This window comes from Tachypleus tridentatus, chromosome 2 (genome assembly GCF_004210375.1).
Source record: "Tachypleus tridentatus isolate NWPU-2018 chromosome 2, ASM421037v1, whole genome shotgun sequence".
In the NCBI taxonomy this organism is placed as follows: Eukaryota; Metazoa; Arthropoda; class Merostomata; order Xiphosura; family Limulidae; genus Tachypleus; species Tachypleus tridentatus.
In genome coordinates this window covers 42,107,142-42,131,569 of record NC_134826.1, presented here as the reverse complement: position 1 = coordinate 42,131,569, position 24,428 = coordinate 42,107,142, and the positions used below count along the sequence as shown (strand labels likewise).

General features: G+C 36.0%; 1 long non-coding RNA gene across 1 annotated transcript in view; it reads left to right on the top strand.

The window, feature by feature from the left end:
* The window catches only part of LOC143241902 (uncharacterized), a 41,006-nt gene extending 39,400 nt beyond the window's left edge, over window positions 1–1,606 (top strand). The window contains exon 4 of the long non-coding RNA XR_013022339.1: window positions 1,271–1,606. This is a non-coding gene — a long non-coding RNA (uncharacterized LOC143241902). The remainder of the gene's footprint in view (window positions 1–1,270) is intronic.
* The last annotated feature ends 22,822 nt before the right edge of the window (window positions 1,607–24,428 follow it).

The window sequence follows — 24,428 nt, the reverse complement described above, 5'->3', positions numbered from 1 at the left end:
AACGTTTCGACCTGAAGGTGACTTAATACCCATACCAACCGTCCTGAGATACATTTTTACTTCAGATGGGTTTCTCGTCATCACAAATTTAACATAATTTAATGCCTATTCAAATAGTTTAACTATACGAAGAGTTTTAATTAAATTTAATATGTTTATAAGAATGAAGATCTAATGGTTGAGTACGGTATCCTCCTTTGTTTCACTTACTTTTCATAGTCATTTCACTGCTATGGTGTGCCACTTTCCCTGTTCTAGTGCACCGTTCATTTCTCATTTCGGAACTCCTTGATAAACTTGCCTGCTTTGAAAATCCAATCTTAGAAATTTCCCCCGAGACGACAAGCGTGTTTGCGTCTGTTTTCACGGAATGTAGAAAAGGGGAGGATTTGGGAGGGGGGTAATAAAGCTTTGTAATAGCTCCACGATCTCGCGTGGCCAAACTGTATTCAAACACGATGCAATGGGCTTCTTCAAATTTAGAGATAGGGATTCTACGACTAGAAATGGAGATGTAGAGCTTGTCCCTAGGGACTTAGACATGTTTATTTCCTTCAAAGTTCATGAATCGTTTCGTTACTTATATAACGTATTCATACTATTCTGTCCCCCCCTCTTATCCGCCTCCTACTGCCGGAAACGTAACTACACTATTCCACGAGTAATAAATCATTCGGAAATAAGCCACAAAATGAGTTTCACTTAATATTACAAAATGAACGAAACAGGTTTATAAGAATATCATTCGTTCCAAAGCTACGATCTTTAAAATAAGCTTGAATAAGTGTGATAAATAAGCTAATGAGTAACTGGACGTTGGTAGAAATTTTGTCTCTATAAATCGAGACGTAATTTTATCTGAATAACGATATATATAAAAGGATAAACTTATTATTGTAACTAAAGATTAGTTAATCAGGAAAAATTATCGTATATATAATATATATATATATATATACTGGAGTGCTTACATAAACAAACTCAGAAAAGTTATTCAAATCTTTTATGTATTCCATTATTGGTAAAATATAGATCATCACGTGTCTGCAATAGTGTAATGTAGCCAAATATTAACAGAAGACTTCTAGCCTCTATTATCAAAGTTTAATGCACTGTCCTAGATCAATAAATGTTGTTATTAAACAACTACCCTGCACACTTATTTATATTTGCCGAAAGAAAATTTATTTGTTGTTTTTTGAAAAACAAAAAACGTGCTAAGCACGTTCTGCTTGTGTCGTGCCCATGTTAATTGTTTTTCTTTCGAAAGAACGCCCTCACAAAATAAACCAGACTGAATGAAGTTCCCCACTGTTGAAGGCTAGAGAAAAAACTGAAAGACTGAGAAAGAAGAGGAAAGAAATACGTGTGAAGAATCAATTATCTTAGTTTAAGGGCTGCGAAATGACATTGGAGACAGATGACCTTCTGCGTGGTCGTCAAGTTCACTTTATCAAACAGGAGACAATGATGGAGTGGTAACAAGAGCTGAGGATGATAACAGCTTCACATAAAAATTACAGTCTGTGTTTTTTTCCAGAATCTTCCTTTAACTTGACGGACGTGTTTACAACCTCAGAATTATTCTATAATAACTAAAACACTGTGAAGGATAAAGAAAGGTGTTATTTTCTAAATAATGCAATCATTTATCTAAATGTTAAGGAAACATTAATAATATAAGAATAAAAGCCAAAATATTATGTTTGTCATATTTACCTCTGAATCAATTAAGTATTTATTGGTCATACAGGAATCATTTATTGTAGTAGAATTTGTTCACTGTTGTACTAATATTACCAGGTGGTTAAGGCGCTCGACTCGTAATCTGAGGGTCGCGGGTTCGATACCCCATTACACCAAACATGTTTGTTCTTTCAGCCGTGAAGGCGTTATAATGTGATGGACAATTCTACTATTCGTTGGTAAAAGAGTAGCTCGAGATTTGGCGGTGGGTGGTGATGACTAGCTGCCTTCCCTCTAGTCTTACACTGCTAAATTATGGACGGCTAGCGCAGATAGCTCTTGTGTAGCTTTGCGCGAAATTCCCAAAACGAACAAACAAATAAACTTTAATCCCCTTATTAATTTCATCTTTTACTTCCATTACCCCTAAAGTGTAGCCTTTTCTTTCTTAATTTTCACTCTTTTTATAGCTTTTTACTTACATGAGCAGCTACTTTCCCACAACTGTCTGAAGGAAACGAAAATAGATACAGATAGCTGACGTTGTGGGCTCGAGCACCCACGTCTTCTCTTAACCTGTAGTTCTCTTATTAATTCTGTACTCTATTATTCTTTGTTGTTTCTTTACACGTGAGGCTTTGCGAGAAGAGGTTCAGAGTGGCAAATAATTTATCCTCACTACTGTATGTTCTAGTTCTGCTGTCACCTTCCAATTCAACGACGAATCTCGTACCTTAATTTATAGTTTGTGTCGTAGAAGCCTTTATTTTGGTAGAACAACGTTTTGATTAAAGCTTGTTTTGTATTACAAATATGTATTATTTCATCGTAGGTTTGATCTTGCTGTTTATAACACAGTCTTTCCTTTTTGATATAAATATAAACTTAACTGTTTAGGTAATGTTTACATTACATATATACATATATAGTGAGTTCTGTATTGTCAAACACAAAGAGAGTGTTTGGCACATAGGTATTAGGATAATTTTCCAGGCCAGGAAGAAAATACTTTACATGCTTCGTTTAGAGTCTACCATAGATTTGTGGAGTAACTTAATAGATTTTAATTCAACCAGTAAATGAATTGCACATTACCATAGCTTACCGCTACATATTGATTATAGTGAGGTAGCTTTAAATAGTTTGATACAAAAACCATAAAGTGTAATAATGTGTTTTTATAATAAAATATATTTGGTTAACAAAATTGATTGCATATTTTAAATAAATATTGTATTCTAAATTAATATTAAAATCAAAATTCAAAACCTTTGCAAATTTAGGCTCAAAATTATTACATTTCTTCCTCTATAGAAATAAGTCAAAAACTGCACGAATCATTTTACAAATCTTATTATAAGCCTTTATTTTCTGGATAGACTAAGTTTAACATTTGTTTTAACCTGTTCAGTGCCGTAGACGAGATAACTCGTCCAAGCCGATCGGTAACACAGTGGCACGGACGAGTTAATTCGTTCTCAATAATATCTAACTTCAACACTAGATGTCAGCACCATACATGCATTTGACCTACTTACAAATTGTTTCACTTTCGATCCAAAATGGCGTCACGAAAAAGTTACAAAATGAAGAAGCATTAGAGTTGTATTGTAGCAGCTGAAATACTTGGCAGTCAACAGGTTAAAAATTAGCTTGTTATAGTATGGCTTATTAGGACACTTGATTCGCAATCTTCAGGTTGCTGGGTTGAATTTCTTCACCACACACGCTCACATTTTCAGTTGTAGAGGCACTATAATGTGACGGTCAATCCCACTTTTCTCATCCTATAGTCTATTACTTCAAAATTAGGGACTGCTAGTGCACATAACTCCTGAGTTGTTAAACAAACTTAATCAAAACTAATAAAACTTTTCTGAATCTTCAGTGCCTATAGTTATCAGACAAAAGGACAGGGGCACAGTATTTTCTATTGCTACCATTACACTGTCAATAAAATACAGTCCTTAGAATACTAGAAAAAAAATTGTATTATAATCCAATCTCGAATCATATTTACTGGATGCAATACTTTGGAATAGGTTCGGTTTGTTTGGTTTTGGAATTAAGCACAAAGCTATATAAGGGGCTATCTGTGCTCTGTCCACCACAGGTAGCTAAACCCGGTTTATAGCGGTGTGAGTCCGCAGACATACCGCTGTGCCACTGGGGTAAAAGGAATAGGCTTTCGATAAAGTAGAAAACTGCAAGCTATTAGAATATTTGTATTATGAAGTTAAGAACAAATCCCGAGCCTCGTGAGATGTCTCAAACTTCCAAAAAGTACTTTTTCCCATTATTACCATTCTTTCATCAAAGTATTTGGCGATATTATTTTTTATATTTCAACAATTATCTTAAAAGCTTTAGGCTAAAGCGAAAGTTACTTATCTTTTACATATTTCTAAATTGGTCTCCAAATACGCATAGCTTTATTACTTATCCCTAACTTTTTAATTCTTAAGTGTATTATCAGGCTCTGATTAATACATCCAAACATGTCTTGCCTTTTAATCAACTATACACACCTCGTTCCGCTATGACTAATCCGGAGTACCAACTTTCCAAGATTACCCATCAACTAAAGCTAATGTACTACAAGAATTCGCTAACGGTGCCGTACTCAGGTAATTCCTGGATTCGCCAATAAACTGACACAACTAAAACCATCTTACTTAATGAAACGATTTTCTCAGTAAATCGAAACTCGCGAATAGAAATTCTGAAAACCTAGCTTAATACTCGCTTATCAATACATTAGTCTGCCTACTCGTGTTGCGATCCTACGAAAATTAACTGCGTCAATACCCTTAAAAAAGTTATTTTCCTCTTAAACAAAAATAGTTCGCGTTGTTGTTAGTTCAAAAACCTACCGCATCTTTGTATACTTTCATGGTCTGAAAAAAAATTTGGAGAAAGAAGAAAAGTTAATGGACCGTGTTGAATTTTAAGAGATAAAAATCTCTCAGAAGTCGAGCGTTCAGCCCTCCTTTTTTTCCCATAGAAAATTGTACTCTAGGGATTTGATGAAGTAACATTTGATGGTTTTGAATAAATCCTTATCTGGCAATTCCAAAACAGAAAGGTGTATATGTCGTTGATCATATACCAACGTCGTTTCATCGAAATAAGCCATCACTTCATAAGGTTCACGACGTCTATCTTTCTGTTTTATTCTTTTTTTACTGGTGTAATATTCTTTAAGATTTATTTTGTGTAAACAACTATTTTAAACATTTTTTATGTTTAAGCCTTTTATAGCCGGTTTTATTTCAGTCTAAAAAACATTCTTCTTGGTGTACTGGTCCATGGTAATGTGGATGATAAAAAAGTGTTCTTTTCTGGTCTACTCGCATCCCATTCTTTTATCTCTGATTTAATCTTGATGCTTATAAGTTCGCAGGGCTGTGAAAAATCTCCTCCTAAAAGTGGAGATAAATTTGAATTTTCTCGTCCGTAGTATAGCTAAAGCCAATGCCTGCATTGGGAAGAGAGAAAAAAGGAAAGACCGTAGGAGGTTCACGTATACGCCGTCAAAAGGGACCTTTACGTTGATGGATGAGTCCATTACGGTGCTTCTATAAGCCGTCAATAATGAAGTCGATTAAGATGGTCCGTATCTGTAGAAGGTAGGAAAGTTAGCGAAGGCCATTCATTAAAATATACTCATTAGTTGAAGTTTCGAGTTAAAAGCCTTTCGAATTTTTCTCCTCCGTTCCACGTCACAGCATAAAGCTCCATACACGAAACTTACATGCTGTGTTTTCTTTTCGTGCCTGTTATAACAGGCCTACTTTAAGTTGTAAGAACGATAAAGAGATAACTCGTTCTCTTTCTCTCCTTCCCGCTTAAAGGAAAAATAAGACCATATTTAAATTAAAAGGTATAGACTTATGAACAAATTTAACGAGACTACCAGTGTTTGCACAAGACATATTGGGATTGTAAAGTGCTACACTTTACCTCGTATCACTGTCTCTGGGCAACATTTGTTACAATAACACCATTGAAGGTTATCAACAGAAAACAAAACCCAGAGAGATACAAGCAGCCCGGCCAGAGCTTCCAGCGTTACTATGTTTTTACTGTCATCTTATGACAAATGGAGTTTACAGACAGCTTTTCTGCGCATCATCAAACAGAATTTAGCTCCAAGATTGATTCTTTTTCAAGGGTACTAAAACCTGTTAGTGATTATTTCTATTGACTTCCCAGGGAAGAAGAAGTAATATATCTGTAGTTAAGTTTGTTTGTTTGTTTGTTTTGGAATTTCGCACAAAGCTACTCGAGGGCTATCTGTGCTAGCCGTCCCTAATTTAGCAGTGTAAGACTAGAGAGAAGGCAGCTAGTCATCACCACCCACCGCCAACTCTTGGGCTACTCTTTTACCAACGAATAGTGGGATTGACCGTCACATTATAACGCCCCCACAGCTGGGAGGGCGAGCATGTTTGGCGCGACTCGGGCGCGAACCCGCGACCCTCAGATTACGAAACGCACGCCTTAACGCGCTAGGCCATGCCGGGCCCCTGTAGTTAAGAAAACCCTTCTTTTTACCCACCACATTCTCTGCCTTGTCTTTATTTTCTATAATTTGCATAGTTTTCTTTTCCTAAATTTCGTGGTCCATACTTTCTCCATTTTTCAGTATCCCGCTAACACAGCCGTAAGCCTACGGATTTACAATGCTAAAATCAAGGGTTCGATTCCCCTCGGTGAGCTCAATGTGGCTTTGCTATAAGAAAACACACACTCCATTTTTTCTTCTCTCCTTTTCCAAAAAGCGATCTTTCTTTCTTCGCGTCATGTTTTAAATTAGATTTTTATAAGTTTGTTTGTTTTTAATTTCGCTCAAAGCTACTCAAGGCCTATCTGCGCTAGCCGTCCCTAATTTAGTAGTGTAAGGCTAGAGGGAAGGCAGCTAGTCATCACCACCCACCGTCAACTCTTGGGCTACTCTTTTACCAACGAATAGTGGGATTGACCGTTACATTGACCCCCACGGCTGAAGGGGCGAGCATTTTTGGGGTGATGGGGGATTCGAACCCGGGATTTTAACCAGAATGTTTACCGCTTCTGTATTATTAATTCCTCTCTTTTTTCGTAATATCTTAATATTTTTTCTTTTTTATTAGAGTTCTTCACGTCCTGCTGATACAATAATATCTATTATATTACTTTTATATGCTTATAATATCTATTATATTACATTTTTCATTTTTAAACTTTTTCTCTGACCAAATTTTAGGCCCGGCATGACCAAGTGCTTAAGGTACTCGACCCGCATTTCGAGGGTCGCAGGTTCGAATCCCTATCACACCAAACACGTTCGCCCTTTCAACCGTGGGAGCGTTATAATGTGACGGTTAATCCCACTATTCGTTGGTAAAAGAGTAGTCCAAGAGTTGGCGCTGGGTGGTGATGACTAGCTTCCTTCTCTTTTGTCTTACACTACTGAATTAGGGACGGCTAGCACAGATAGCCTTCGTGTAGCTTTGCGCGAGATTAAAAAAACAAAAAAAATTCTCTGTAATTATCTGACACTTCCCTATATTTAGATATATGATTTCGTTTTCTCTTGGATTACTGTCTCAGTTCTTTCTGTAAGATAAATAATGCTTTATGCTGCATAATTATTTATTACTTGATAGCATCTCTTGACTATCATTTTCCATAGGAAGAAAGAATGAGTGAACTTTTTAAACCCTTTAACTTTATTTAGTGTTTTTAATTTCTCTTGGATTGGCATGGTCATGTGATGAGAGCGCTTGACTAGCAATTTGCGAGTCGTGGGGTTCGAATCCTCGTCCTTCCAAACACATGAGCCCTTTCTGCAATGCAGGCATTGTTACGTCACGATTATTTCCAGTATCTGTTTGTAAAAGATTAACTCAAATATTTGGCGTTCAGTGGTGATGACAAGGTGCCTCCTCTCTAGTCTTTCACTACTAAAGATGACATCGCTAGCGCATATAACCTTTGTTTGGCTTGATGCATGATTTAAAGAAATTTTACTTTCTCATATTTCAACCAAAGAACGTTTTCTCTGCTGTTACTGCCGTAATGAATATATAGGTATAACAATATATGAGGGCTTTATTAGTGTTGCTATATTTACTCCAAATAAATATTTTGTACGTTTTATATAATCCACGCTATTAAAAAAAAACATTGCAAGAGTATTTGGAACATGTAACTTGTTTAAGTTGGCGAGGAAGAAACTAGCTGTATAAAACAGTGTTAATGCCTTTTCAGAGATGATTCAAGAGTACCTTTAGTGTCTGGAGTTACTTGAAAGTGTGTGTGTGACGAGTCTCCTCAAAGCATTCCACACGTGGTCAATATAACTTGAAGTACAAATAAAATACTGCACATAGTCCCCTCTTTACCAAAATAAAAGTTAATAACTTTAACCCGGTGGGAGTGGACTTTAACAATAATGGATCATGTATGGTAAAAGGTATCATTCCATGGGATGTAGAGGTCGATATATTCACCAGTGCTTATTCTTTTCCACACTTTATTTCTTCATGTTTGTACATGATCATGTATTGACTCCACTTATATGTTGTTTCAGTATTAGTACACGCCTGTTGATTGATTATAGGATGAAGCGCTTCTTTTCTGTCAAAAACAATAATGACTGCTGTATATGAGTCGGACTGCTGGATTATTTATTGTCATCATTGCAAATGGGATATTTATGCCCTGTTATATATGTTACCGCCTTACTGGGCATCTGGCCATAAGCCAGTCTTGTCCAGTGTATTTGCAACCATCTTTACACATCCACTTGTGATGACAAACATCCAGTTCAGTCTCAGACCTTATGACTGCACTAAACAGATTTGACAGATCGTGATCTCTTAAGCTGTGAAGACATTATGATTGCATTGAGCCGTATTTGACAGATCGTGAGTGATCTCTTAACTTGTGAAAACCTTATGACTGCGTTGGGCAATGTTTGACAGATAGTGAGTGGTCTTTTAGCTTGTGAAGACCTCATGACAGCATTGAGCCATATTTGACAGACAGTGATTGGCCTCTTAACTTTTGAAGACCTTATGACTGCATTGAGCCATATTTGACAGATAGTGAGTGGCCTCTTAATTTGTAAAGACCTTATAACTGCATTGAGCCATATTTGACAGATAGTGAGTGGTCTCTTAACTTGTGAAGGCTTATGACCGCATTAAGCCGACTTTGACAGATAGTGAGTGGTCTCGTAACTTTTGAATAATGTCTGAGTATCAGTTTGGTGTCATATTCTGCTGTTGAAGCACTTGTAAGCATTTCGCAGCTTTCTAATATCGTCGAGTGATGTATTATTATTCAAAGTCTTTCCACATTTAAACGTCTTCTTCGAGGTCTAGTTTTACTCTGTCATTTATGTGGTTTACTTCAAAATGCAATGAAACGTGAGAGTGTAATATCACTATATAGTATAGGATGAATGATCAATAATTTGCGCTTCAGAAGACACAACTGACCAGATGCCAATTACTAACTTAGGTATTATATATATGTTAGTTTGTCATAACTCAAAAGCAAGCCGAAACAAAAACAAATTAAAGACGAAACGCTGCATCAACGAAACAAGGTCAGAGGTTTGGATTTGCTGTTTTTTGTGCAGTCCTTCCTTGTGATTTTGCTTATTTTACTATTTAACTTCATTAAAATGTATTTAATTTCACTAAAATATACATACACACAAATAAAGCACTAAGTGTATTGTTGAAGAATTATAAAAATTCAATAACTATGACAGTAAATGAAACCATCGACACAAATAACGTAATGATCGTAAAATTACATACCACGCGAAAGCATTTTAGTACAAATGTTATCAACTCCTTTGACATGGATTATCTTCAAATCGTATTATTGTAATAATAAACTCCAAGGTTACAGTCTTGTTTTATGTTTCGTGCTCCTCGTTGGGTTCAAACACGTCAACAGGTTATGATTAGTGCAAATGACATTAGGTTGTTGTGATGCAGGTACATACACATAGAAATGTTCTAAGGGTGTGGAAGTGGGTGTTTCTTTTTATAGCAAAGCCATATCAAGCTCTCTGCAGTGTCAACCGAAGGGAATCGAACCCCTTATTTTAGCGTTGTAAATCTGTAGGCTTACCGCTGTCCCAGTGGGGTACGAAATATTCTGAGACTTACACTGAAACTAATGTTTCTTTTGCACAGTTGAATATATCTTTTGGTAAAGATTAAACCTTTTAAAAAAATAACAACCAGGATGTTAAATACCTTTGTCATCTGATTATAATAGAATAGCACCAGTACAACAATCCCTAACATCAAGAATTAATGTAAAAGATTTATCAAAATCAGGTGCCATCAATACTGGGTAAGTGCACAATAAAGATCTGACCTATTCTTCAATAGGTTTGTTTATGTAATTAAAAATTTTATAGTACTCCCTGTAATAAACAGCCATTACCAAAATTGTCCTTAAACTTTTCTTGTTGGTAGAAGTTGGATAATTCACAACACAATTAACATTGGCTTGAATGTCAAAATTGCTCAGTTGGTTATTGCATTAATCTCTTATATTGTTTTCAAATTTACGGGTTTTTGAGTCAAAGCGACTGTATCAGAAAAACATTCAATTAGTAAATTATTTTCGGTTGCATCGCGGACGTGATATGGCTTCAACACATTAATATGGCACAGCTGGGTAGCCTTTAGACAATCAAATTTTTTGCATGGTTAGAGGATATCTTCACATTTGTCACACATGATGTATATATATATATATAGGTATAACATTAGCCTTAATTTAACGCTTTGTGTTTTGCTGTTATTGATGATGTTTTGTGTTTCATCTGGAGAATAACATGTATCATAAAAACTCCACATTAGCTCAAAACGCAAGGGCTAAGTTTGATGTTGTTTTTCAGATCAAAGTAATATTGGGCTATCTGCTCTGTCCATTGCGGAAAATAGAACTACGAATTTTACTGATGTAAGTTCGTAGATTAACCACTGGCCAATTATAAAATTTTAGAAAATGTTTTGTTTTGTTTTTAATTTCGCGCAAAGCTACTCGAGGGCTATCTACGCTAGCCGTCCCTAATTTAACAGTGTAAGACTAGAGGGAAGGCAGCTAGTCATCACATCACCACCCACCGCCAACTCTTGGGTTACCCTTTTAACAACGAATAGTGGGATTGACCGTTACTTTATAACGCCCCTACAGCTGAAAAAGCGAGCATGTTTGGTGCGACGGGGATGCGAACACTCGGATTAAGAGTCGCACGCCTTAACCCACCTGGCCATGCCGGGCTCTTCAGAAAATGTCATTAGGTACGACACAAACATGCTGATGGCTATTAGTGTAGTAACAGATTTTAAGAAGGCTATCACGTTTCTTAAAAGCAAAAATATTAAATGAATCACATCCAGGTGATCGCGTTTTGTTTTGTTTTGCACAGAATGGGTCTCTGATGTATTCAACAAGACATACCTAAATTTTACTTACAGACGACAAGAAAATCTCACACTCTCAAGAGAAACGTCGTTCTCACTCAAGATGACCCAGTATGAGATGAGTGCCGAATGTATGCTGATGATTAACATGTTGGGCAGCTTATCATAACTTCCAACGTTCAAGCTCGCGATATGTCTGTGAACCTGTTCCGCGCTTTGAGCTTGTAAATGTTGTATGGGTTTGAGAGTCAATTCTGCTTTTCGTCTAGTAATAGCTGTGTAGGTAGCTGATATTACTAACCAATTACATACCGTTTGATGAGCAGCTCTTTTGTAGGGACAGCTATGTATGAACCACCAAAACTTTGTCCACGTGATGTATTCCACATGTCGCATCGGATTTAAAATACCAAATGCTACGGAAACTGTTTAACAACGAAAACAACAACCCAGAATTCGAACATCTTACGGTATTAGAGATAACAACAATGACAACAAATTCACAAAAGAGAGAATCGATTTTTTTATTTGATAAAGCAAATTATACCTTATTATATTTTCATTTCATTAATACGAGCATATATACATGTGAATAAATAAATAAGAGTAATAATTCTACCAGCAGTTTGCATCTAAATTATAGACGAACTTAAAAATTAGACACGTGGTTTTTTTTTTAGATAATTCGTTTCTTATTAAGGAGCAGAATGTTTTTGAAGCGGTGAATTTTCAATCTTCACTTTTAAGTTCATGAAGCCTCTTTCCTCTCACGAAACGATGTGAATAAATTAACTTTATAATGGCATACTATAATATTTTCAAAAAGTTTCATTTCTTACATCACTTCCTTCATGTAAAGATTCTTTAGACTCAGTAACATTCTTAGAATCGAAACTACACTCGTTCATTCTAATGAACCTAATTTATCTCCATACTGGAAGCTATTTGTGGCAGATGAACGAAATAACTCACGAGACAGCGAGTACTGTGAACTACTTATTAAAAACAGGGCTTATTACCCCACTTTTATTTATTTTGCCTACTAAAATAAATGCCTTCCAATGGTTTATCGAGCACAAAATAACATAATTACGATCTCGCATTAAACGTTCATCTCCTCTTCTGAAATACTAACAGTTTTTTTTCTTATTTCCTTCCCCCCCCATGCCCGGCATGACCAGGTGGTTTGGGCACTCGACTTGTAAACTGAGAGGCGCAGATTCGAATACCCGTCACATCAAAGTATTCGTCCTTTTAGATGAGAGGGCGTTATAAGGTAAGGGTCAGTCCACTATTAATTGGTAAAATAGTAGCCCAAGAGTTGGCGGTGGGAGGTGATGACTAGCTGCCTTCCTTTTAGTCTTACACTGCAAAATTAGGGATGGCTAGCGCAGTTAGCTCTCATGTAGCTCTGCGCGAAATTCAAAAAACCAAACCAAACCTCGTGTAGCTTTGCGCAAAACTCAAAAACAAACAAGCAAAAAAATTGGTATAAAGATTTGCCTCTATAGTTCCGAAAGTTATATCATCACAGGAAGCAAAACTGTGAAATTTTGTGTTCGGGAAATTTTATATCCGTGAAAGTATTAGTGTAATTTAGTTTTTAATGAAATTTGGTTTGATTTGAATTTCACGCAAAGCTACTCGAGGGCTATTTGCGCTAGCCGTCCGTAATTTTGCAGTGTAAGATTAGAGGGAAGACAGCTAGTCATCACCACCCACCGCCAACTCTTGGGCTACCCTTTTACCAACGAATAGTGGGATTTACCGAACTTTATAACGCCCCCACGGCTGAAAAGGCGAATATGTTTGGTGCGACCGAGATTCGAACCCGCGAGCCACGGATTACGAGTCGAGTGTACTTAACCATCTGGCCAAGCCAAGCCTTTTACTAAAATTATTTTATTAAATTTTCAAATCTGATTTATGCACTGATATCACAGTGATAAAACTTGAGATATCAAAGCATTACATGTATTTATGTATTTAGATCGATGTAAAGTATTTATTAGTATCAAGCAAGACAGTTAATAGTTTATTTTTGAGTTAATTATGTATAGATTTCGTAGTTATTGTAGTTTAATTAAACTTACAAGTGTTGTTCTCTAGCCAAACACTAATTCTGCCTATTTTAGCAACAACCTAAGTCTCTAAATGTTATAATATGTATTTTTTTACCTCAACGGCATCTCATACACAAAGGGGCTAAGCCCTGAAGTCAGAAATGCCAGCGACTCAGGTGTAACTGCTTCTAGTTTACAACTACTGACCAGAAAGAAGCCAATCACATCACCAGCACCAGCCGCCACACGGGTTATTTTCGACTTTAAGCTAGATAGCCACGGGTTTTATTCTAACTGTTGTGACACGCCTGCAAATGAAATTACAAAATTATTAGAATTTTCGTCCAAAGCTACAAAAGGGCTATTTGCACATAGATGTTTTTAATTATGAAACGACAGATAGGAGCTACTCAACAGCAACCTCCGCCAACTCTTAGGCTACTCACTACCCCAAGGTGCATAAAGTGATTTTGCGGTAACGAGACGCGAGACATGAACTCTTGGACCTACAGACTGGCATGCTAACCATTAGGCCACAATTGGCTAAACTGGTTATTGATGAACATTCTTCTTTGATGTGAAACATGTATTTTAAACTTATTTGTGCGTAATATTTTGTAAATACATGCATTTCAAGCTGACAATATACACGAGCATGCAAACATTTACAGAGGCAGGATGCGTTGTAATAAAACGATTATGGAACCTCACCACATCATTTCATTACACTGTTGACGCATCTGATAGCCCTACATTTTGACAGTATCCCTTGACGTCCCAATTCAAAGATATCTGTCGTAAGGTTTTTTTATCAAAAACGCACCACTGGCCCTTCATGCTTCCTATGAGCCATCTATTATACGAGGACAACAATTTCATACTGCAAGTTTCAACAGTCCATTAACCAGAAATCCATGGGATAATATAAATACATATTTCATTTTCCACCTGCTTGCGATAAACAGCTGTTAAATTAGAGATATGACTGAAGCTTTATTTTCGTGAGTCTGTATTATGTTTGCCTCGTTGCCAAAAAAGATATTTACTTATTATATAGCGTAATGTCGCTTAGAACTATATGAACAGCTCCTGGTATTGCTCCTTGTGTTCGTGGATGCTCACGTGTCACAAGATGACACACTTGCTACCTAAATTGCAGTATGACTTGTTGTCGGTCTCTTTCTAAATGATCCATGTAACCCAAGTTGATCCATATTCCTCTGTTTTCAATACCTTTGTGTTCATGGACTATCACCATCTTTAACAATTTAAATCCTTTATCTGAATGTGTGAATATTTTGTGTTAGAAAAAAAAAAACTGATTCATATTGTTCCCATCAAATTACATACGTATGCTTTATTTTTTAAGAACAAATAAGTTTTTATTTTATAGCGAGTACACTTAAGTCATTAATAATTAACTTCTGAAAATTTAGGCGTTACTGTCACGAAAATTAAAAAAAAACACATATGGGGAATAAGTAGCTCATAAAAAATAAGCATGACTTGTTCATAGTCTTAAAACTATGATTTGTATTAAATATTTCTTTCCCTGTTGCTCTGAAGTTATTAATTATTACACTGTAACACTTTTCAATAAGTCCTATTTCAACCAGTCAATCTTGGAGCTTCTATATCTTATTTCTTTTTGTAGTTTTTCACCCGAACGCTCAATATATTTAAGAATTGTGTCTTACAAGATTTACCAGTCTATACTCCAGTGGATTGACTCACTTGCTGAAACAGAGCATTCACGACTTCCAGAACTACCTCATCGTTTCCAACCTTAAAATCGCGATTGCTTTCCTATGTTGGGAGTATAACCTTCACTTTTTGTGTCAGCTGTTTTTATTTTCTTTTTCTCTTTAACTTAAGAATATAATCGGTGCAATAAAACACAATAAAATTCCCCCAAGAGAGAGGTTTTCGGACTGCTAAAATGTTAAAGTAAAAACCTGGTCCGTGTCCAGTATTTTATATATCTTCTCAAGAGTAATTTTCAACAGAGAGTTTGACAAGTCTCGACTTAAGTAAACAGAGAATCAGATTTTATTTTTATTGTGTTTTTTTTTTAAATAACGAAATAGGTGTCTCAAACAGAAAGTGTTAGTGTTTATCCTTGGCCTCGTATAAGTCTTATAAGCCTTATTTTACGTAGTTTGCTTTACATTCTGCAGAGCACCACTGCAATAACACAAGTTACAACAATGTGATAAATTACATCTACGGTATTCGCACCTAAAGGTAAATGGAACCTGAAATTAAATCTTAGAAGTTTCTTATAATGCACGTAATTCATTCGCCCGCCATGGTCAGGTGGTACTCAACTCCTAATATGAATGGCACAGGTTCGAATCCCTATCACACCAAACATGCTCGCTCTTTCATCCGTGGGAACGTTATAAGTGACGGTCAATTCCACTATTCGTTGGTAAAAGAGTAGCCCAAGAGCTACTGTCATTAAGCTGTAGTGAAATATGATGCATTTAAAGCTCTATTCAAGTTTTAATAATGAACCATTATTAGGACACTTTCTTTTTTTCTCCATATAATGTTTCATCTTGTTCTTTAGATGTTATAAGAATTATTCACGTTAATAACAGGTTAATTACTTCAAGAGACCAAAGACAGCAAATGAGAGCAATTTATAGTGACATAACTGAATTACAAGCTTTTACTAGATTCAGAGCTACTTGATGTCGACGTCAAAGGAAGCTAATTTTAGGCTTAATAACATCAGATTCTAATTGGAGGAAGAGATCTTATGCATCTGATCCTCCTAGGTATCTAAAATTCAACATACCCAAATACCCACAAAGAAGAAGGAGTTCCTCGTTTTAATGAATTATCTTTTTCTACTTTATTCTTTAGTAACATTGAATACTTACTGTGATACTACTGATAAAGTTTACAGCACTCACACTTGCACTCTTGTACATACAAGTGTTCTTCTATGTTATTAGTTTTGTCTCTTCATGGCTTAGTGGACAGCGTGCCCTGCTGTAAATCCCTAGGTTCATGCTTTGCTTTCTTCTTCTGTAAGATCCATACATTAAAGCTGTTGGTGCGTTATAGAAGAGACGATTAAGTTTTATAAAAGAACACGGGAGTTTAGAACGGATGCTGTTGACCAGACGCCTTCCTCAAAACTACCTACGGGTAGTCCAGATAGCCCTTGAACAGATTTGCGCGTAATTCAACAAATGATTTATGACAACATTACTGCTTAATAAGAATTGTAATAGCATCTGTGTAAAAAATCGTTGAATATTCTGCTAAAAGATGGAAAATTTAGTAACATATAAGGAGCTATAATGCTACGATAAAGTAGATGTGGCATGAGAAGTAATATATTAAGATAAATGATGCTAGATGAATGTAGGTGTGGCATAATAAGTAGCATCTCAAGAGAAACGATGCTAGATGAAAGTAGGTGTGGCATAAGAAGTAGCATATCAAGAGAAATGATGCTAGATGAAAGTAGGTGTAGCATAAGAAGTAACATATCAAGAGAAATGATGCTAGATGAAAGTAGGTGTAGCATAAGAAGTAACATATCAAGAGAAATGATGCTAGATGAAAGTAGGTGTGGCATAAGAAGTAACATATCAAGAGAAATGATGCTAGATGAAAGTAGGTGTAGCATAAGAAGTAACATATCAAGAGAAATGATGCTAGATGAAAGTAGGTGTAACATAAGAAGTAACATATCAAGAGAAATGATGCTAGATGAAAGTAGGTGTAGCATAAGAAGTAACATATCAAGAGAAATGATGCTAGATAACATATCAAGAGAAATGATGCTAGATGAAAGTAGGTGTAGCATAAGAAGTAACATATCAAGAGAAATGATGCTAGATGAAAGTAGGTGTGGCATAAGAAGTAGCATATCAAGAGAAATGATGCTAGATGAAAGTAGGTGTGGCATAAAAAAAAACAAAGCAAAATTTATAAGGCTAGACTTACCCAAAACATAGAGCCATGTTTAATTCATTTTCTTGGAGCTGTTAGGCATGAGGCCGCGTTTTACTCCACGGTCAATAAAATTGTATTCTACGAATATTTACACCGCTTGAGAAATGCTTGTTTCAATAAAATATTTCGGCTGGCAACCGTACAAATGAGCGACGGAAACTCGAGATATCCAGATTGCAAATCGAGCACAATAGCTACCAGACGATAATAGTGAAAAAAAAATCAATGGCCAGATGGTTAGGGAGCTCTACTTGCAGTCTGAGGGTCGCGAGTACGAATCTTCATGACACCAAACATGCTCGCCCTTTCGGCCTTGAGGGCGTTATAATGTGATAGTCAATCCCATAATTTGTTGATAAAAGAGTAGCCCAAGAGTTGTCGGTGGGTGGTGATGACTAACTGCTTTCCCTCTAGTCTTACACTGCTAAATTAGGGATGGCTAGTGCAGATAGCCTTCGTGTAGCTTTGCACACAAGTGAAAGAAAAACAAGGAGAAAAAAGAAAATTTCCCTTATTATACTTGACAACAGAGAGAAATACTGATATCGGGTTAATTCTGACGTCATTATTACCTACGAGATGATATTAGGGCCTACAATACAAATAACAATTGAAAATGAGACTTTTTATGTTTACTTTATTTAGTACATAAACGTATTTCATTGATTACATGAAGTGCATGTGTTAGCATGTTTAGATTACACAACATGATACGATAAATACTTAAAACCTTTGTAGGCTAAACCGTTTTTTAAACTCGAATTTTGTGCTCAGTTTGACATTTCATTTAACCAGTTGACCGCCCAATCCTAAGGAGCTACTTCTTGTTTGTGTGTTTTTCGGTTTATTCTGTCTTTACCTTTAAAAAACAAATAAAATATATATCATACCCAGATTGTATTAGATCAATCAGTGCATATGTTCAATAATCTCCCTTAAATTAGCTTTTCATTTCTGAGAATTGTGAGCAAAAATATAAACACGTGCTTGTTTCCGCATTACATTTCTTCTACTATAAAATCCAAGCAAAATACCAGTATCCCATTTCATCAAAATTTCATTTCCGTTCCGTTGCAAGAATTGGGGGAATGTTTTGCGAACAAATACCTTACTTTCTTGTTTTTCTACAATCCGCTAAGCATGCCACGTTTTCATATCGTCAAATATCCCGTTTTATTTTGTGTCATCAACTCGAAAAGCACTCGTATTTAAAGAGAACCTGAAAAAAAAAACATACGATTAACAAGCGCGTTCTTTCTGAAATATTTTCCAGATGTTACTGCTGTTCAAAAAAAAAAAAGGCCACATTTATTACCTTTAAGCAAAAACGAATTTATTCTTAGAAATTTACTTACCCAAAACATAAATTTCCTCACTTTCTATTAAGATTTCGTTTCGTAAAAATATATTTCTTTTTATTATAATTTCTGATTACGTAAATAAGGGAAAAGAAGGAAAATAGAAGAAAAATTAAAACACCAAGTTTTCTCTATTTTTCGATTTAATGTCGATTATCGACGGAAGTTATAAAAACAACAGATTCCTTCATATCAGTATAAGATATTAAATTAACACTGCATTTGTTAAAAACATAACTTCACTGTCTAGGGCAGTTTAATTACTTGCGAGAATGACTGGGATTCTTCCATGAATTATTTTTGGATTTCATCAACCATAACCAATCTTGTATAATGTTAAGACCTTTGTATTTCATCAGGCAAAACGAGTGCAGCAGATTTTGTACAGTATTAATATATTTGTATTTAATCAATAATAATGAGTGGAGTGGATTTTATACAATATTAAGACCTTTAGATTTCATTAGCCACAACCTATGCATTGGATCTTGTCCACTAGATGAAGATGAGTGATATTTTAAAAGCTGACTTACTCTCGTCTTCTGCAGACAACGTTGTACATATCTTCCATGTTCAAACGGCTGTAGTTGGTGCTACACGCAAAAGCTTAATAAAACAGCTGTGTTGACATCTTGGGCTATTCGTGCTTTTCTGTTTAACTATTAAGATTCATCTGTAAGCGGGCCGGGCGTTGCCCAGTAGTTATCGTACCGAACTGTGGCTCGAGGGGTTAGCGCCACTTAACTGCTGAAGACGCTTTCTATTATCAGTTATAAACAGCTACAGTTAAATACTTTCTTCGATTTAAAATCAGAAATAGATATCATGGCCGTGGGTGTTACTGCCATGTGTGTGTAGGTGTGTCATAAGAAGCAGAATATGACAATTGTTTAATTAGCTAAATTAAACGCCTCTAAACCATAAGTAAAGCAGTATGTCTTTATTCAGTAGTTAAAACTGGGGACGGTTTTAACTGTACCGTAAACCCCTCTTATCTTCCGGTTTAGACAACATGCGCATGAAGAAAAAGTTCAGATTGAAAAACCAGTACTGAGCAAACAGAGAAATTTGTCTTCGCTTACATACAGAAAATTAAAGTGTCCATTTGATGGCCTTAGTTTTAATTTATGACTATCTTGAAAAAAATATATGGAAAATCTATTTTCCGTCTTTGTTTTTTGACCTTTATGCAATGCTAGCCGTCCCCTAATTTAGTACTGTAAGACTAGAGGAAAGGTAGTTAGTCATCACCACCCACCAACAACTTAGGCTAATTCTTTTACCAACGAATAGTGGGATTGATCGTATCATTATAACGCCCCCACGGCTGAAATAGCAAGCATGTTTGGTGTAACCGGGATTCGAAGCTGCCTCCCTCAGATTACGAGTCGAGGGCCCTATAACCACCTGGCCATGAAGGGGTGGAGAAAATATAAAAATAGTCATACTTAACAGAAGCCTAAAACAAATTGCAGAAGAGCAGATTGTATAAATTTGGTTGCAATCGAAACCGACAAATAGAATGATGTAATAAATGTTATATAATAACAATAATATAGGAGGCAAAAGAGGAGAGACGTGCCCCATACTTTCCAATATCTCTCAGAAAACATTCACCAACAATAAGAAGAATTACTCTTAGGAAAAACAAGGGAGTACATAAAATTTAATCCAGAGCCCAGGAGTCTCCAGAGCCCTAAAGGGAGCCCTGAATCTCATCTGTAGTAGTTGCACCTGTGGCACCTATTACCCCGATTCGCTTGGTCAAATAAAACTTGTTCCCATCACACTTCAACCCCCAGTGGTATAGCAGTATGTCTGCGTACTTACAACGCCAGAATTCTGGTTCAAATACCCGTGGTGAGCAGAGCACAGTTAGCCCATTGTGTAACTTTGTGTTTAATTAAAAACAAGCAATCAAACAAACAATCACACTTCTAATTTGCTTCTAATACCCTTAAAAAGTGGAAAATACAAGAGGTAACGTTAATCTACAAATATTCGCCCTCCCCCAAAGCAGTATGTCTGTGGACTTATACTGCAAGAAACTGGATTTCGATACCCGTAACGGACAGAGTACAGAGATTCCTTTATGTAGCTTTGCGCTTAACAACCAACCAACCACAAATCTATTATTATGAGATTATTTACATTAGGTCCTATATAAATGTCCCTGGGCTTTTTGATGTTCGTTCTCGTAATGTATTAGTTTCACCTCTTTTAGCGCCAAATTGTTAGGATAACTATTCACAGTAGAAGCGTAGAATATAACGAAATAACTCAACAAGACGTCGGAAAGAAATTCCAACCAAAACTAGTGATTACCAACCGATGTATCCCCTTTCCAACGTCTTAATCACACGCAGTCTCTAAACAAATATACTCTATTCAGAGTGTCTCTTCCCCTTCTGTTACCCATTAATGAAATGTCTGAGTTACGGTTATTGTATTAATGATGTACGATATGAGAGAAGATGTTTCCAAGTCTCTGTAAGAAGTTATTGCTGAGTTCGATGACCAGCTCTGTATTCCAAATAGATTGTCGTTCACAAGCTTCTTGTGGAAGCTATTTGATTAAAACTCCTGTCGAGTAGTTTCTTTCGCCTTGTTTTGCTATCATACCACCTGAGACCTCTACACTGTTTACAGAACATCTGTAAATGAACTTTATAATAACACTGTAACTTTTTTAGTTTGTAATGTTAGAGTTCTCACAAAAGTTTGTGAACTTTTAGATAAAATGAAATACACTAAACAGTACAGATGAGTGTCCCTGAGAGATAAGTCATACAGATGAGTGTCTTTAAGAGATAAACCATACAGATGAGTGTTTCTGAGAGATAAACCATATAGATGAGTGTCTTTGAAAGATAAACCACACAGATGAGTGTCTTTGAGAGATAAACCATACAGATGAGTGTCGTTGAGAGATAAACCATGTCGGTGTTAACATCGAAACAGAACAGGCATACCAATTACTATAGTAATGGAAGATATTTGAAGGTACAATTATTTGTTTAAAACTGACGTAATTAAAAATAAGTGTATTTGTTTACTGTCCGTTTTTGCGTTTATGTTCCACCAGTGGCACAAAGATATGTCTGTGTACTCACACCACAAAAGCATGTGTTTCGATACCAGTGGTGGGGAGACCACAAATAGCACCTTGTGAAGCTTTGTGCTTAATTCCAAACAAACCAAACAAAATTTAAGTTTATTGTTTAATTCAATTTTTCTTGTAGTTCAATATCTGATTTTTCTTGTAGTTCAATATTTCATTTTTCTTGTAGTTTAGTACCTGATTTTTCTTGTAGTTCAGTATCTGATTTTTCTTGTAGGTTAGTATCTGATTTTTCTTGTAGGTTAGTATCTGATTTTTCTTGTAGTTCAGTATCTGATTTTCCCGAGTTAGTATTTTTTTCTTTTCTAATTTGATTTTCAGTTTTTCTTTGTTTACAAGAATAGAAGAACAGGATCAGTTTGAAAGTTTAAAACTAGTTTTGTACTAACTACGCTAGTTCTAGGTATGCCTAGAACAAATCTTCCGTAACATTAAGAATTATTCCGTTTACACACATGAACAACCACAACAACATTAGACATTGCAAAAAATTCTAATCGAAGAAATAAAACTGTACGCTCCTATTATAACTACTTCTCACATAGACTTCATTCTATGTTCACGCAAGCTTAATACTCTGTACGTCTAAACTTTAAAAAAAAATCATCGTTATATGTTCTGATAAGAGAAGTGGTGCTTTTCTTTAAAAATATATCTTATTACATTTATAAAGAGACACAACTTTCTACCTGAAGACAAAAATAAGTCCACAAAATTTAATTGGAACCTTTAAAATCCGCTATATTGTGTAAAAAACTAAAATAAATGTTTGCTCAGGAAATTTCAAATACTCACAACACCACCTGTGTTCCCCAGGGTCTCGAATTACTTTGTTTATTTGTTAAATTTAGTGCAAATCTGCAAAAGGGTTATTTACGTCGATAATTTTGGGACGATAAACAAAAAGGCGAGCAGCTAGTCAAGACGACCCACTACCACCCTATAATCTACTCTAATCAAATAATGAGTTTTAACTCTCAACCTCATAACATACCTATGGTTCCAGAATCCAGGGAACGATTTTGTGACAATGGAACGCGAATTGTATAAACTCAGATCCAAAGTTTGGCATACTGACAACTATGTGATGACCGACCTATCAAACATAAACATTAAAAAAAGCATAACATTATGATTCCTATGCGCTCTATTGTCTCGATTATCAGGTCTGCGATGGTTTTACTGTCTTGAAAGTTTTACATTCTACAGTAATTACTAGACGTTGAATCCGATAATGATATATATTTTTCTCCATCACGTACATATATTTTTTTACAGAACTTCATGCATTGTTTGTTTGTTTTGGAATTTCGCGCAAAGCTACACGAGGGCTATCTGCGTTAGTCGTCCCTAATTTAACAGTGTAAGACTAGAGGGAAGATAGCTAGTCATCACCACCCACCGCCAACTCTAGGGCTACTCTTTTACCAAAGAATAATGGGATTGTCTGTAACATTATAACGCCCCCACGGCTGAAAGGGCGAGCATGTTTGGTGCGACTGGGATTCGAACCCGCGACTCTCGGATTACTAGTTGAACGCCTTAACACACTTTGCCAGGCCGGGCCGATCTCTCTTGGTCAATGACATTTCACTCAATTAAACAGCCGAAATTTTGTTATCTCTTTCCACGAAACAATGATTTAATAACTGGTTTAAACCAGTCACAAATACACACCTAAAACATTACTTATCACGTCAAAGGCAATGCGCGTTCCCAACCCATTTCCTTTTTTCTCATACGAGCACGTGGCAAAGAGACTACCCAGTCCAGTTCAGACTTGTTTTGTACAACAGGTGTATTGACGGGACTTTTGGTTTTCCTTTTTGAAGAACATGTTAACAGCCTTTTAAGTTATCGACATCCTAACATAAATGCTTACAGATGAGAAAGAAAATACCATTCCTTAACATTCTTACCAGAATCAGTTCACAATTCCACCTTAGCGAATAAACAAATATATATTTACAAGCTTATTCACAGCTTCTGATAAGTTTATCCCACACATTAGCAAAACAAATCTTGCTAGTTCTAGAAGGATGCTGAACTACAAAAACTGGCTCACAGTTTGTCAACTCTCAAGTCAATGAAAAACTAATCCTCCAAGTGTCTACAAATGCTCTGTAAGTCTCATGATGCCAAAGAAACTAAGCAAATTAATAGAAGATATAATACTTTCTTTGCAACTAAAATATGTCATTACATCACAGTACAAACTTCCACAAATAAAATTGTGATGACTATAATGTTACCACGTTAACAGATGAACTGTCATCTTACAATACACGTGATCATTTAGGAATCTCAATAAAATTTTACTAATAAGGTCAGATTTTAGATCTTGTTTATCTCTTTCAACAAATTACGTTACTCCCCGTAATTCCCCCGAGTGTCACAGGTTCAAATCCCAGTCGCACCAAACATGCTCGCCCTTTCAGTCGTGGGGGCGTTACAATGTGACGGTCAATCCCACTATTCGTTGGTAAAAGAGTAGCTCAAGAATTGACGGTTGGCAGTGACGACTAGCTGCCTTCCCTCTGGGTTTACGCTGCTAAATTAGGGACGACTAGCGCAGATAGTCTTTGTTTAGCTTTGCGCGAAATTTAAAACAAACCAAACGTTATCCCCCAAACTTACTTATTTAGCCTTGAACTGGATATAAACTCTTTACTGAAATCTCTAACTATTATCTTTTCAAGGATAATACCAATTTCTATGTTTACAATTTATCTAAACTGTCTTAACTTGTGAAATCCGGCAACTCCTCAGCTAAACGTGA